Source organism: Bos grunniens, chromosome 4 (assembly GCF_055505025.1).
Source record: "Bos grunniens cultivar Pamir isolate PY7600 chromosome 4, Bosgru_T2T1.0, whole genome shotgun sequence".
Lineage (NCBI taxonomy): Eukaryota > Metazoa > Chordata > Mammalia > Artiodactyla > Bovidae > Bos > Bos grunniens.
The window spans coordinates 101,832,783-101,850,261 of record NC_141168.1 but is presented as its reverse complement, the minus strand read 5'-3'; positions in this window follow the sequence as shown (position 1 = coordinate 101,850,261).

Genomic DNA, 17,479 nt, shown 5'->3' with positions numbered 1-17,479 from the left:
TCTTATCTCAACTCTCATCTTCTTGAGCAAATACCAGAGACTGATAAATAAACTGTTACATGTGTTAATATTTCATAGAAATAAAAAATTTTAAGCCTCATAATTTATTTCAAAGTTATATCAAAGTGTTTCTGAATGTGAAAATTCTAGGTGTCAAAATGGTTAAGCCAAGTAACTCATCAAGACGTAATATTTCCATTACTATAGGGAACCATTGTTTATAAAGGATCAAATGAAATGTAGAGTAATGTAATACAAAACACAGATTAAAGCCTCTACTCTTGATGCTTCAAAATGATTTTAGTCTATGAAAGAGGGCACTTTTTTTAATTAGAAATGACATGAACAGGTCTCTAAGTGAGTTGCTATGACAACAGAAATGATCCAGCAGTCTGTGGTTCAGGCGAATAGGATGAATTAATATTCATAATCTATTACTCAGAAGGTTGGGAGTCCCCACAGAAAAAAATGGGAAAAGGTATGAAACAAGACAGTTAGAAATGCCTCATTGATTCTTTTCAATGAGAGAAGATCTCAGCAGACGGAGTAACTCTTGGAAATACAAGTAAGAGGAAACATCTACATTCCAAGATTTTATAAGAATTGGTTCTAAGTAACACTGCAATGAGGATAAAGACTCTTAAGCTAGGATTAAAGAGTTGTTATTGCTTTAACTGTAACTCTTAATTTAAGCCAGGACCTTCAAGGTTGCCTGAAGTTGTCCCAAGTCAGAGGTAAATCCTGGATGTCAGCTGCTGCTGCTAAGTCACTTCAGTCGTGTCTGACTCTGTGTGACCCCATAGACGGCAGCCCACCAGGCTCCCCCGTCCCTGGGATTCTCCAGGCAAGAACACTGGAGTGGGTTGCCATTTCCTTCTCCATGGATGTCAGCAGAAGTAGGCAAAAATAACCTCCACAGGAAGATGAAAATCAAGTACTGATCTCATAACCAAAGGGTAATCTAATGTATTAGGAGGTAAGTCAGCGTGAGTAAAAGTCAGAAGAAAAAAAGTAAACAATAGACTTAGATCATAAGTATAACTGTCTGACTTAGAATATAAAGTATTATCTGTTTCTGCTATTTAAATTAAAATTAAATAAAATTTAAAATTTGGTTGTTCAGTCGCACTAGCTATATTTCAAGCGTTCAGTAGCCACATGTAGCTAGTGGCCATTGTATTGGACAGCACAGATATAAACTTTTTTTTTTTTTATGGCAGAAAATTCTATTGGACAGTGTTGGTTTAGAATATTTATAGCTATAATACATAGGATAAAAAAGATAAGTATATAGTAATAGATGTGTCAGAAATTATTAGATTTTAGTACATTGACATGAATACATTCCAATGTGATTTAGCAAATAATGTGTTATGTTATTAAAATAAAAACCAACTTACAAAGTGTTTCTATCTCCCCTACAAGTACACTTGTGCTCATTTGAAGTTTATCTCTTAACCCGTAGCCCTATAGTAACCATTGGTCTATTTTCTATCACAGTAATTTGTGGGTTTTTTCCCCAGAAATTCACATTAATGGCATTACGTGGTATAGCGTCTTTTGTATTTGGCTGCTTTCATCTATCGTAATGCTTTTGAAATGCTTCTTTGTTGTCTTATGCATCAGCACTTCATTTTCTTCTACTGCTGAATGGCATTTCATTGTACCAAAAATACCATGAGTTGTTTATTGACTCAGTAATTGATGGAAATTTGAATTGTTTCAAGTTGTGGGCAATTATTAGTAAATCTACAATGACCAATCACATATATATGTTTGTGTGGATATATATGTTCATTTCTCTTGTGTTAATACATTGGAGTGAAGTTACCAAACTGTTTTTCCAAAGTGACTGCATCATCTTGCATGTCCACAAGCAACAGCAATATGTAACAATTTGAGTCACTCCACACTACTCCGCACGGGTATTGTCAGTCTTTTTCATTTTAGCCACTCCGTAGATTTGTGGTAGTAACTTCATGTGGTATTATTAGCTTGCATTTCTAGAAGGCGTATTGATATTGAGCATGTTCTTCTGTGCTGATTTACCACTCACCTACCCTCTTTGGAAAAGTTCCTGTTCAAAACTTTTGCCTGTTTATTTCAAAAAAATTGACCTGTCAATTTCTGGTTTTTAGATAAAGAAGTTATTTATATGTTCTAATTCTTGATCAGGTATTTTGAAAGTATTTTTTCAAATGTTTGCCTTGCCTTTTCAGTTTCTTAACTGCTTCAGAAAATAGAAGCTTTCAAAAAAACCAGAGGATTCTAATTATAATTTATAAACTTTTTTCTTCTATGATTCATGCTTTTGGTATTTTCTTCACTAATAAATCTCAAATAATCAAAAGTGTTGTAGATATTTTTCCTATATTTTCCTCAAAATTTTTATAGTTTTAGCCCATTTGTTTACATACATGATATGTTTTGGTTAATTTTTCTATATGGTATGAGATGAGGACCAAGGATAATTTTCCCATATATAGGAATTGTTTTAAGATTATTGAAAACATTTCCTTCCCCATTCAATTATAATAGCAATTTTTTTCAAAAATCAATTAACCGTGTATTTGTAAGCTGATTTCTGGACTACCTTGTCTAATGCACTAAACTATAATCATATTTACTCCAATATACCAGATTGTTTTCATTACTGTAACTTTATAGTAAGTTTGAACATCTGGTTGTATAAGTATTTCAAAACTTCTGTTTTTCTAGGTCATTTACATTTCCATAGAAGTTTAGAATCAGCCTGTAAGTTTTATAGCAACATAAACAAAAATAGCCAGATAGGAATTTAAAAGAAGTTATATTGGAGTTATAGACCAATCTGCGGAGAAGTACTCAATTCAGCAATATTGAGTCTTGCCCTAAATGAACATGATTTATCAATGCATTTATCAGATATTTTTACACATATTTCATCAGTTTTTGCACAGTTTTATAAAATGTACCCTAATTATAATCTCAGTTACCATGCTGCTGTTGCTGCTAAGTCACTTCAGTCATGTCAGACTCTATGCGACACCATAGACAGCAGCCCACCAGGTTCCCCTGTCCCTGGGATTCTCCAGGCAAGAACACCGGAGCGGGTTGCCATTTCTTTCTCCAATGCATGAAGGTGAAAAGTGAAAGTGAAGTCGCTCAGTGGTGTCCAACTCCTAGTGACCCCATGGAAGGCAGCCTACCAGGCTCCTCCGCCCATGGGATTTTCCAGGCAAGAGTACTGGAGTGGGTTGTCATTGCCTTCTCCGCTCAGTTACCATGAGACTGTACAAAAAATACACTTCCTATTTGTACAAGTTTCTTGGAAGATGACACCATGCAAAATGAGGACAGTCTGTATTTTGTGTGTCTTTGTGCTGTTGTAAATGTTATTTTTATTTCAATTTTCAAATTTTTGTTGCTGTCATATAAAAATCCAGTTGCTTTTGTTATATTCCAAAATCATTGTAAACTGACTCACTAATTTAATCCTTTTTTATGTCTTTACCTTTGAGTTTCTACAAAAATTTTCAGAGAATAAAAATAGTTTCACTTTTTATATTCAGTTTTGTGTCTTTTATTTCTTTTCCTTACCTTATTTCACTAGCTTGAACATCCAGTACAATTTTGGGTACAGATGATGAAAAGAGATATTCCTGTTTAAAGCCTAATATTAGAGAAAAATCATCCTGTTTTTATCATTAAATGTAATATTAGCTGTAAATTGTTTATAGTTTTTTTTTGCCTGATTGAGAAAATTTCTTTTCATTTAATTTGTTAAAGCTGTATTAAGATCTACTATTTTAGTATTTATTCTCATTTGTTTCTATTTTTGTTTCCCTTTCTTGCCTTCTTTTGGAATATATGAATATTACTTTTAATTCCATTTCAATTTTGTCTATTTTTTTAGCTATACATTTTTGCTACTTCATTATCTTTTAAAGAAATTAAAATTAGAAAAAGTATATTCTATGTTATTTGCATATTTACCATTCTTGGAACTCCTTATTCTCCCTTGCTTTCTCATTTGCTCTTGCGCTCTCCCTTTCCCTCTGTTTGTTTACTTCCTTTTATCTGTCACTTTCATTTCAAGTTTCAATTTCTAGCTGCCTCATTTTAATCTGTCTTCTCAGTTCAGCTAGCCTTTGTGATGGTTCCTCTCCTTGCACTGTAATCAGGAAATTACCTACAGTCAGTAGCCTAGGTCAACTTAGAGCCCATTTCATTTGCTTCTTTTCTCTCAGACATCGCAGTTCTGTCAGTCTTCCTACTGCCCATTGTCTGAAAACCATTATTTCACTTAATTTTCCAGTTTTCTGGTTGTTTCCAGTGAACAGCAATTGCTATGGCAATTAATCTTTCATGGGCAGAAGTTGAAATTCGTTTTTTACTTTTAGACCTGTCTTCTGTCTTATCTAATATTAATAGTAGGATTCTGACTTTCACTTTTGCCTTAGACAGTTCCCTAGTATACAGTTCAAAGTTGTCTTTTTCATTGTGATCTATCCTGAAATTGTCATTTAATAAATAAGTTGAAATAATTTACTTAAATGACAAATACATTTGATTTTAGCAATTTGGTTTCATTTAATTGGTTTTGTTTGCATCATTTATTTATTCTTTTTCATGTTGATTTATTTCTTTGCATCTTGACATATATGTAATCTTATGTTTATAAAGTATTGTTGCTGTTGTTCTAGCCTAACTAGATTTATAGTTCTACATTATGCTGTTAGCACTCTATTTACAAAACATTAATTTTGTACTGTGAGAAATATCAAAATTACCTTATTTCTTTTATCTTTCTCCACACTCTCTTCTTCAGCAATATACATTAGCCAGTAAGATTTTCTTTCTTATTTAGAACCCTGGAAATGTCAAAGATGTTTCTGTTTATATTTGATCTGTTAAAATAAAATAATATACTTTGGATTCTAGCTATATACTAAAAGTGAGGCAATCTGAGAAACTACTTAATCTTTAACTTGGTTATCCCTGTTAAATTAATTAAACAATGGGACAGTTAGATGGCAGTGGCTCCAATGTCATAGAAGTCTAGATAAGCAAACCAAAAATCTAAGCCTGTAAAGGCATTACGGTTACAAAATTGAAACCTAAGGACAACCATTTACAAACAGCCAACTAGGTTTGAAGCTATAGCCTACCAAATAATTTCCTGTCTTTACTATCACATCTTCTGTATATAAGTCTTTCCCATAGCTTCTGTCAGCAGAGTGCTTTTAATCAGTTCCAGTTTGGCACGGCCCCCAGTTGAATCTATTTTTGCTCAAATAAATTAAAATGCTTTAATATGCCTCAGCTTATCTTTTAACGTGCTTCTCCTTACCACATGTGATGAGATATATCCTCTCTACTTCTATATACATTTAGATCCTATTCTATTCTCCTAATCTACCCATTATAGTTGTAATCTATAGTTAAATATTTTTAATTTCCATTGCCAGTCCTTTAACCTTGGTTTCCCCACTCATCTCTTAGCCATAGAAATTCTGTCTTGTAGCATTTGCCCAAGGAAGGCTAACGTAAAAAATTTCCCTAAATCTTACATGTTCAAAGTAACATGACTGGGATTGATATAGCTAAAGTGCAATTTCACATATTTATACTCTTCAGAACATAAGGTATGTTCATCATTGAGTGCTGATGTTGAATCTTGGTGGAAAGAAATGCAAAGCCAATTTGATATTTGCCCTTATAAGAGATCTGGTATTTCTCCTTGGAAGCAGAAAGTTTCCTCTTATCCCAGTGTCCCATAATATTACTAGGATATGTCATGCAGTTAATCTGGATCAATTTTTCCTAGCCATATCTTTTCTTACTGTATAAATTAAGCTTTTTTAATTTCAAGACAGCCTTCTGTTGAACAATGTGTTTAACACTGCATTTAATGTTTGTTCTATTTCATTCTTTGCAATTCTTCTTTGAAGTATTATCCAGGATCTAGTCTGGTTTCTGTAGGGGTAAGACTGGTGAATAAAGCTACAAATCTATTATAGGGATGAACACCCACTCATCCTTTAAACCTTTGAGTGTGACACTGATTTCCATGCCTAAATCCTAGATGGAATTTTGTTTTGATCTACTATCCTGGCCAGAGGTGGTTCAGTTCCAGAAGCTTTTACTTGACCTTCCATACTATGGTGGCTCCTACCATGCAAGCCAAAGGCCCAAAATGGAGTTTGTGCCGATTATCTAGTATGTCCATCCCAATGATATATTCCAACATCAGAGAAAAAAAATCACAGAATAACTATAATAGGTTCACTGTGAATTGGACCATGGCCAAGACACTCTATTACCTAGTTCCCACATGCTACATTTAAAAAAAAAATACCATGGCAACTATTATTTAAGTTCTCAAAATATTCCCCTTTCTCCAGTATACAGTTAGTTACTGATGTAAATCATTGTAGGTTCCTTTGTGGAAGAACATGAAGATTTATTACTATGTATGCTTGTCATGGTATTGCAGAGTCCTTTGCCTGGGGATTTAGCCTTTTCTTCAATAAATAAATTACAGGTCTGGAAATTGACTTAAATTTGGAAACTGGACAGGGATGATAGCTTTTTACCCAGTTAGGTAATGGTCTCTCCTACCATCATACCTGAGCAACAGAGGAGACTAGCCATTGAACTTCCTGGTGATTCTATGCCTTTCTTATCAGAGCTAGCCTTATGATATTAATAAATGGTGCATTCCCTGGACATTTCCATAGACACAGCAAAATGGCAGGTCTTCCAACATTACAGTATTTCACTTCAGCATGCAAACTTTTCTGAGTTTTTTCATCCTGCTTCTGTTGTCTGACATAAACAATTCAGCACTTTAACTTCACTTAACATGGCTACAGCATGCTTGTCCACATCTCTTGTGATCTTTGGCAGGATATTAAATCTTGAATTTCGGGAGAGTACGTCAAAATCAATAACCTTTCCCTTATTTGATTTGTGTACTGACCCCTTTCATAAAGCATCCTCAGGATTCAGTCCTGCACATAATCCCCCAGGTCCCAAGACTAGTTCTTGTAGTTCCTTTGTGGTAAAAGGCCTTTACTCCCTTGTTCTTTTTTATCCCTGGTTCTGACTCAGTTATGCTATGAATTAATCCTAGTTATAATACTGGGGAAAGTAGGGATATATCCCAAGAACCAGCATAGCTGTCTCATTGAGGAAAGAAATTTGCATGACTTTTTGAAAAAGTGCCACTACAGTGCTGAGAATTCTCTCAACAAGTTGTTTACTACTGTATGATTTAAGTCCTACATATGCTGCTTCTGATAACCATTATAGGTAAGGAGTTTTGTCTGTTTACTTGTTTGATTTTTTTATTCTTCTCTGTGTTCCTGAATATATTCCATAGAGAGCAACTGAAGATTCTGGTTTATGTAAACATATTCAATTTAAAGTCCAACATACTTTTAATATAATAACTTGGCTTCAGGCAATTCAGTACAATTTGAAAATTATGCATTTGTACAGATATTTTTATATTTCCATGTAATGCCCATGATTACTGATGTTAGAAACCAGAAACCTTTTTTTTAGATTTGGAAATTATAGCTGGATCATCTGGAATTTATAATAGAACAGCAAGACGCCCAGGGGTTCTTGACAGTCTTTGCAAATTTAAGGATAAATATTTTATTCTATAATCTTTTGGAAAATAATCCCTCATTATCTTTCAAAAGTATAAGTACACAAAGCCTTTGACCTGGTAATCCCCCCTTTTAGGAATCTACTATATACAAAATATATATTCATACAATGTATTTACTGAAGCATCTTTATGATAGCAAAAATCTGGAATCAATTATAATACCATTCAATAAGAGAAGAGAATGATTTAATAAATGGCAGTATGTCCATGAGAAATAACACGTAGCTTTAAATAAGAGGTATTTTATAACCCTGGAAAGAAGGAAGAGTGACCATGTTATCACATTAACTGAAAAAAAGCAAATTATACAGTAGTAGGCAATATAATTCTAAAGGCCATGTAGAATAAAGAGAAGCATACTGGGCTGCATTATAGAATGATATAGGGATATAAATGGATGAAATTATTCATTTTTGCTTTATACATCTTGAAATTAATTTATTCATCACAGCTGCTGCTGCTGCTAAGTCATCAGTTGTGTCCGATTCTGTGTGACCCCATAGATGGCAGCCCACCAGGCTCCTCCGTCCCTGGGATTCTCCAGGCAAGAACACTGGAGTGGGTTGCCATTTCCTTCTCCACTCATCACAGCAAGCATGCATGATTTCTCCAACTTAAAAAAGCAATACAGAAAATGTGAAGGATGAAAAAGTACAAGAAATATTCTAGGACCATTCTGAAAACACTCAAGTACCTACTTCTGGGAGTATAACAAGACAGCAACAAAATTAGAGGAAAAAACAGTAAGTTGGCTTTAAATCTCAAACCACTTTGTCCACATTTTCTATTGTTTATGCTATTGTCTGCATCTATTAATACCCATCAATTAATTTCTTCAGCAATCAGTCATGATTATTTGGAATCATTGAGTGCAACTTGTATACTTGATTTTATGACTAGGCCTATAATATTTGAATGGTTTCTTGTTCTTATAAGACATTAAGCAAGAATGTTAACATTCCTGATAACAGTGCTTGTTAAGAATGCTCTTTCAATGTTAACATATTAATTTAATCATTGGTTGTGAATGAAGTTCCCCACCTCCTTTATGAACTTTGAGAAACATTCCAATTCTAATATAGTCTCATTTATATGCCATCAACTTATACAATTTATACAATCAATCCTACCCCTCTTCAAGTTTTATGTGCTGTAAACAGTGTCAAAAAAAATCCCTCTTGTTATGGAGTTTAAGTGGAGAGAGATACAGATAAATTTATAGAGTAAAATGTCAGGAAAGGATGAATGCAGTGACAGAAAACAAACCAAAGCAAACAGACAAAGAATGAATTAGTGTGTTCTTTGGAAGGGTGGTCTGGGACGATCTCCCTCCTAGAACTGAGCATTTGAGAAGAGCCCCAAAGGAAAAATTACAGCAATTCATGGGAATATTTGTAGAAGTAGCTTTTGGAGAGACGATGCTATGAAGTACAAATGCCCTAACTAGAATGAATGAACTACTCTAATCGTATGGAAAACCCAGCTTCTACAGGCATGGAGAAATGGCAGGAGTTAGCATGCCAAAAGTCTCATTGCCAAGCTGAGTAAAGTGGCTAGAATAGGACCTGAGGCAAGGTGAGAGCTGAGTCAGGAGCACTGACACAAAGCAACTCCCCTCAAGTTTAGTCCCAACCCGGGGTCAACCAAGGTTTGGCTTCTAATTGAAACACTACTACCATTCTAGGAAATATTTTTAAGCTTTCTCACTTGTAAACTAGAAAAATGATAACCCAGTACTCTGACTGCTTCATAGACATATTTAGAGTTCCTATCCTTTAAAAGAACTTAGAAGTTAATGGAGTATACTGAACATCAGAGGACTTAAATATATAATGTACATGCTCAATTGCTCAGTTGTGTCTGATTGTCTGTGATCCAGGGACTGTAGCCCACCAGGATTCTCTGTTCATGGAATTTTCCAGGCAAGAATACTGGAGTAGGTTGCCATTTCCTACTCCAGGGGATCATTCTGTAGGAGCATTCCCAAGTGGCACAGTGGTAAAGAATCTGCCTGTCAATAAATAGATAAAGCAAATGCTAATAGAACTAAAAGGAGAAATAAATCACAATAAATTAATAGATGGTAACTTTAATATTTCACTCTCAAAAAATGGCTAGATCTTTTTTACAGTTAATAAAGAAACAGAAGATTTGAATAACACCATAATCCAAATGGTTATAGAGACATATACAAAACATTCCATCCAACAGCAACCTAATACATATTTTCCAAGCACATGTGTAACATTTTCTAGGATAGATCATATATTAGGCCATAAAACAAGTTCACGAAGACAGAAATTATATTAAGTAACTTTCCAAACTACTGTATTATTAAACTAGAAACAATAACCAGAGGAAAGCTGGAAAACTGACAAATATGTAAAAATTAAGCAACACATTCCTAAACAACCATGGATCAAAGAAGAAATAAAAAGGGAAATTAAAAAGTATCTTGAGAGAAATGAAATAGAAACACAATATAGAAAAACTTATTGGATGCAGCAAAAGCAATTCTAAAAGGAAAATTTATAGCAATAAATGCCTACATAATTAAAAAATTATATGCTGAAAATTATGATATTGATTAAGAAATTGAAGAAGATACAAACAAACCACTCCTTTTAGATACAAATTTATTTACATCTTCCTTTAGGCTCTATGACTCTAAATATTCCCTCTCCATCTCAGAGGAAAAGGTTTGGCTCAGGCACTGGCTTAAAAAATTGGAGACAGTTCTCTTAATTTACAACAATTTCCATAAGAGACATGTCAGTGCTACCCATCCTCTTTCTGGTAAATTATCCTCTCCCTTCAACTTAAATAATATGGTAGAGTCTCCAATCACAGTAACCTACCTCTAAAGAGAAGGGCTATGACCCATGATGGAGCAAATCGTAATTCTTTATGGCATTTTTCCAAACTGAAAGAAAAAGCATTCTATAGTTTAGAAAATGGCAACCCACTCCAGTATGCTTGCCTGGAGAATTCCATGGGCAGAGGAGCCTTGCGGGCTACAGTCTATGGGGTCACAAAGAGTTGGACACAACTGAAGCAACTAACACACAAGTATCTGGTTACACGAGCTCCCAAATCTTCCCCCGTCAGAAACTTAAAGTTGATAATTCATCAGCACAAACTTAAGAAAACAGCACAATAGATAACTTGTCCTTGGGTGCCCTTGGTTATTCACAGGTCATTAGAGTCCTAGGGCTATAGCACAGAAGATAGCCTGGTTATAAGGAAAACAAGAACTTACTTAATGCTCAATACACGCAGTTCTATGCTGTGCTCCTTACAAACTCATTGTTTCCTCAAAAGCATGGGAGAAAAATATTACCTGCTCTATTTTAGGCACAGAAGTCACACAATTGTGAAACAACAGAATGATGATTGAAAGCCAGATTTATGTAGTATTTGCTTTAGCCTCTACAAAACTTCCTCATACAGGATTCATAAGTGTTATAAGTTGTGCTCGTAAATTATGTTGAGAAAAATATGAAACTCAAGCCAGATTCTCTTAAGTGAGTGTTGAGCTAAACTTCCTTTTCAGAAGACCCTTTTTGAAAGTTGAAGTTATGTTACATTGTTTTCCCATTTTGGTAACCACCCAGATGATGATTTGGTAATCATGTGTTGTAAACACATGATATAGTAACTTAGAGAAATTTCCACTCATCTTTTGAGGTGAAGAATTGAAACCTTTATAAAATAAACTAATATTAAAAATCATTGCCCAAGACATTCATATCAAAGAAACCACCTACTAGAAACTGCTGTCTACTTGAATCTTTCCTTTAAGCACTAAGTAGCAAGTAGCTACTTGCTACTTTCCTTTAAGCACTCTCAGAATTCTACTTCCTGGGAAATTCAAAGTCACTCAGTCCTGTCTGACTCTTTGTGACTCCGTGGACCATAGTCTGCCAGGCTCCTCTGTCCATGGAATTCTCTAGGCCAGAATACTGGAGTGGGCAGCCATTCCCTTCTCCAGGGGATCTTCCCAACCCAGGGATCAAACCCAGGTCTCCCGCATTGCAGGCAGATTCTTTACCAGCTGAGCTACCAGGGAAGCCCAAGAATACTGGAATAGGTAGCCTATCCTTCTTCTCTAGGGGATCTTCCCAGCCCAGGAATCAAACTGTGGTCTGCTAAGTTACCAAGGAAGCCCTTCCAAGAAAATTTAGATAAAGAGCCTGAGAATTAGCCTCAGACCTTTTTTCCCACTCTCAATCTCAAAACAATTGTCATTCTTGGCCCATCAACTGCTAAGTCATTTGGTTTGTGAACGTAAAAACTTTCGATTTAGGTAGACTCTCTAGACTGAAGGCATCAATTGTAGGTAGATAACTCTTCATGTGTACCTTCAGTTCCAGTCAATCTCCAAGATCTACCCACAACATATTTAATTTTCTGAGCACTGCCTTGTACATGTGACACTTGCTTCATTACATTATCTGGCTAACTGAGGCTACTCGCTTCTCCCTAAAGTACTTTCTTTAGTATGTTTTCCATTGGATTATAATTCAAGCTTGAAAATTCAAAAATGCTTACTTTCTCATATCAATCATTGTCTGTAATTTTATTATTTATAATCTCCCACATGAATGTCTTTTCCCATTTTCACTGCCACTCTTTTCTCATAAACACTTATTAGTGGATCACCTTTAATACTTGCAAGTTGATACCCTGGCTCCAGGCTTGCTTTTATAAATAATCATCCTAAAATGACTGCTATATTAATTTCCTGAGCAGCATTTTGATCATAAGACTTCCAATTTCTAGGGTTTAAAACTTAACTATCTTTTGAATGTTATTTTAAAACCAAAAGTTTCCTTAGCATTCACAATCCATCCTGAACCTATTGCTTAGTTTCCTAACACTTTCTTGCTCATGTGCTTGCTAAGTCACTTCAGTCGTTTCCGACTCTGTGCGACCCCATAGACAGCAGCCCACCAGGCTCCCCCGTCCCTGGGATTCTCTAGGCAAGAACACTGGAGTGGGCTGCCATTTCCTTCTCCAATGCATGAAAGTGAAAAGTGAAAGTGAAGTCGCTCAGTCATGTCCGACTCTTAGTGACGCCATGGACTGCAGCCTAACAGGCTCCTCCGCCCATGGGATTTTCCAAGCAAGAGGTACTGGAGTAGGGTGCCATTGCCTTCTCCGGCTCATGTGCTTAGTTTCACACAAATTAAACTATCCTATAAACATACATTATATATAACAAGCACTCCATCATCTTTCTCTAGTTTGCTTAGTATTGGACTGATAGAAATTGAAGTCTTTTCCTCTTCCAGTAGGAAAGACAGCACTCAAACATCAACTTCCTAGGATTAGATACTTCCTCCCACTGCTCCTTGTCTCAGCTTGTAAAGAATTAGCCTGCAATGCCAGAGACCTGGATTTGATCCCTGGGTTGGGAAGATCCCCTGGAGAAGGGAAAAGCTACCCACTCCAGTATTCTGGCCTGGAGAATTCCAGGGACTGTATAGTCTGTGGAGTCACAAAGAGTTGGACGCGACTGAGGGACTTTCACTTTCACTTCACTTTTCCACCAGTAGGAGGAACTACCATATTTTAAGCTGCTGAAATCTCAAAGTATGTACACATGACTCTCCCAGTACTCCCAAAATTGTTGGCATTTAATCTCTGAATCCAAAGTCTGAGCCCTAAGTATTTATTCCTATTTATAAGGTTATTTTCATGCTTGTACTTAAAGAAAATAGAACAGTAGAGCAGACAGGAACTCTCCTGAAGCACAAGCATGGTGCATTCATGTGTCTGACATGCATTCCTTTCAAAATGATGCCAAGAAATTAGGGGTGCACTGCCCCGTTACATTTGCCTCCACCAATAAGTAGTTTCTCAGCTTATATACCATGATACCATAAACTCTGCCCTTACCCATCTCTCTAAACACAGCTACTTTTGCTTCTATAATGTCCTCAAGCTTAAATGTGTTCTTCAAAGCAAAGTTCTACCTTGTCTTAAGTCATTTTCAAATCTTATTTATTTCATGTCTTATTTCCCTTGTTCTCTAATCAGAAGTTTTTCTTTGTTGAATTCCAAAGTGTTAAGAACTTTCCTACACTGCTTTTTATTTTTATGCTGACAATATTGTTTGTATGTTTTTATTCAGATTCAGAAACACTGATAAGAGTTTACTGTCTTTCCTAAATTTCTGCATATCAGCATACAATCTCTAACAATTTATTCTCCATATTACAAGTAATAACTAAAGAAAATACAGGAATAATTTCTTCCCTGAAAGAATAAAACTGACATCTACTGATTCAAGCTATCTGGAGTATCATTGGTTGGTCCACTAAAAAAAAAAAAAAAAATGACTGATGATGTCTAACAATCTGACTTAATCCAGATGCTTCAGTTCTGCCTGGGTTGGTCAAGATGATAAAGTTATAATTTAAGTACTATTTTTATGAATGTGAGAACTGTTTATTTTATCAAATTCTCAATTCATTATAATATTCTTCTTATTATTCTTAAACCCTTAGGGTATTTAGGATGAAATTGTACAACTCAGATGTCTAAATATATAAGGCAATATTGACTGAGTTTCAAAAATATGAAAAAGCAAATATATTCATATTATTTTTATGATTCTGTTCATTTAACTAAAAACATGAATAGGCTTCCAAAGCCTTTGATTATTTTAATAGAATACAGTGAATTTTATCCCATCTGGTTTTACACATGAAAAAAATCAGCACAAAATTCTGAACAGGCCAATTTTACAGAGAGAAGAGCATAAAAGGCAGTTTCTTATGATCTTTCAGGAGAAAATGCACTTGAAATACTGTGAGAAAGGCAGTCTTGTGATATTTCTCATTATAAAAGGTCACTGCTCTACTCATTTATCACTATTTTATGGAAGAAGCAGAGTAGATTGTGTTTAGGTGGGAGCACTGTTGCTCAGAAGAGTTTAAAAAATTATCTGGTATTAAGACGGACAGAGAAATTACTTGGCATATTGCAAACCAGAGTTTGGAAATATATTGCTAGTGCTAAACATCAGAAATATTTTAGAAAGAGAAATCTACACTGGAAGGGGCTATTCTCTTCTTTAGAAACATCTCCTCTTACCTCAAAGGGGGACTATTCACAAGTTTAAAAAAAGGATACTCCCTGGACACCTAGGTTTCAATTCTCTATTACAGGTCACTGGAGAATAATTATGAGTAATAATAGGTACTAACATAGGGGGAAAATGTACATAGAAATATTCCAACACCTCAGATAAAGTAAAATAGACTTCTTAAAAACTCTACATAAATGCTAATATACCAGATTCTATTCCTGGGTCGGGAAGATCCCCTGGAGAAGGAAATGGCAACCCACTCCAGTATTCTTGCCTGGGAAATCCCATGGACAGAGAAGCCTGGTGGACTACAGTCCATGGGGTCACAAAGAGTCAGACAGGACTGAGCAAATGAGCACTCACACCCACTATATTCATTACTATAGGACTGGTAACTGGACTAAGAACTCATAAACAGGAGTTTTAAAAGCAGAATATAGTTTGTCATATATTGGTTTTGTTGATTTTTGCTATGGTCTCTTTTGTTTCTTTTGCATTTATTTCTGTTCTAATTTTTAAGATTTCTTTCCTTCTACTAACCCTGGGGTTCTTCATTTCTTCCTTTTCTAGTTGCTTTAGGTGTAGAGTTAGGTTATTTATTTGACTTTTTTCTTGTTTCTTGAGGTGTGCCTGTATTGCTATGAACTTTCCCCTTAGGACTGCTTTTACCGTGTCCCACAGGTTTTGGGTTGTTGTGTTTTCATTTTCATTCGTTTCTATGCAAATTTTGATTTCTTTTTTGATTTCTTCTGTGATTTGTTGGTTATTCAGCAGCGTGTTGTTCAGCCTCCATATGTTGGCATTTTTAATAGTTTTTCTCCTGTAATTGAGATCTAATCTTACTGCATTGTGGTCAGAAAAAATGCTTGGAATGATTTCTATTTTTTTGAATTTACCAAGGCTAGCTTTATGGCCCAGGATGTGATCTATCCTGGAGAAGGTTCCATGTGCGCTTGAGAAAAAGGTGAAATTCATTGTTTTGGGATGAAATGATCTATAGATATCAATTAGGTCTAACTGGTCTATTGTATCGTTTAAAGTTTGTGTTTCCTTGTTAATTTTCTGTTTAGTTGATCTATCCATAGGTGTGAGTGGGGTATTAAAGTCTCCCACTATTATTGTGTTATTGTTAATTTCTCCTTTCATACTTGTTAGTATTTGTCTTACGTACTGTGGTGCTCCCGTGTTGGGTGCATATATATTTATAATTGTTATATCTTCTTCTTGGATTGATCCTTTGATCATTATGTAGTGACCTTCTTTGTCTCTTTTCACAGCCTTTGTTTTAAAGTCTATTTTATCTGATATGAGTATTGCTACTCCTGCTTTCTTTTGGTCCCTATTTGCATGGAAAATCTTTTTCCAGCCCTTCACTTTCAGTCTGTATGTGTCCCCTGTTTTGAGGTGGGTCTCTTGTAGACAACATATGTAGGGGTCTTGTTTTTGTATCCATTCAGCCAGTCTTTGTCTTTTGGTTGGGGCATTCAACCCATTTACATTTAAGGTAATTACTGATAAGTATGTTCCCGTTGCCATTTACTTTATTGTTTTGGGTTCGAGTTTATACACCGTTTTTGTGTTTCCTGTCTAGAGCCAGACTCATCAAGAAACAAAGGGAGAAAAATCAAGTCAACAAAATTAGAAACGAAAATGGAGAGATCACAACAGACAACACAGAAATACAAAGGATCATAAGAGACTACTATCAACAATTATATGCCAATAAAATGGACAACGTGGAAGAAATGGACAAATTCTTAGAAAAGTACAACTTTCCAAAACTGGACCAGGAAGAAATAGAAAATCTTAACAGACCCATCACAAGCATGGAAATTGAAACTGTAATCAAAAATCTTCCAGCAAACAAAAGCCCCGGTCCAGACGGCTTCACAGCTGAATTCTACCAAAAATTTAGAGAAGAGCTAACACCTATCCTGCTCAAACTCTTCCAGAAAATTGCAGAGGAAGGTAAACTCCCAAACTCATTCTATGAGGCCACCATCACCCTAATACCAAAACCTGACAAAGATCCCACAAAAAAAGAAAACTACAGGCCAATATCACTGATGAACATAGATGCAAAAATCCTTAACAAAATTCTAGCAATCAGAATCCAACAATACATTAAAAAGATCATACACCATGATCAAGTGGGCTTTATCCCAGGGATACAAGGATTCTTCAATATCCGCAAATCAATCAATGTAATACACCACATTAACAAATTGAAAAATAAAAACCATATGATTATCTCAATAGATGCAGAGAAAGCCTTTGACAAAATTCAACATCCATTTATGATAAAAACTCTCCAGAAAGCAGGAATAGAAGGAACATACCTCAACATAATAAAAGCTATATATGACAAACCCACTGCAAACATTATCCTCAATGGTGAAAAATTGAAAGCATTTCCTCTAAAGTCAGGAACAAGACAAGGGTGCCCACTTTCACCATTACTATTCAACATAGTTTTGGAAGTTTTGGCCACAGCAATCAGAGCAGAAAAAGAAATAAAAGGAATCCAAATTGGAAAAGAAGAAGTAAAACTCTCACTATTTGCAGATGACATGATCCTCTACATAGAAAACCCTAAAGAGTCCACCAGAAAATTACTAGAAATAATCAATGACTACAGTAAAGTTGCAGGATATAAAATCAACACACAGAAATCCCTGGCATTCCTATACACTAATAATGAGAAAACAGAAAGAGAAATT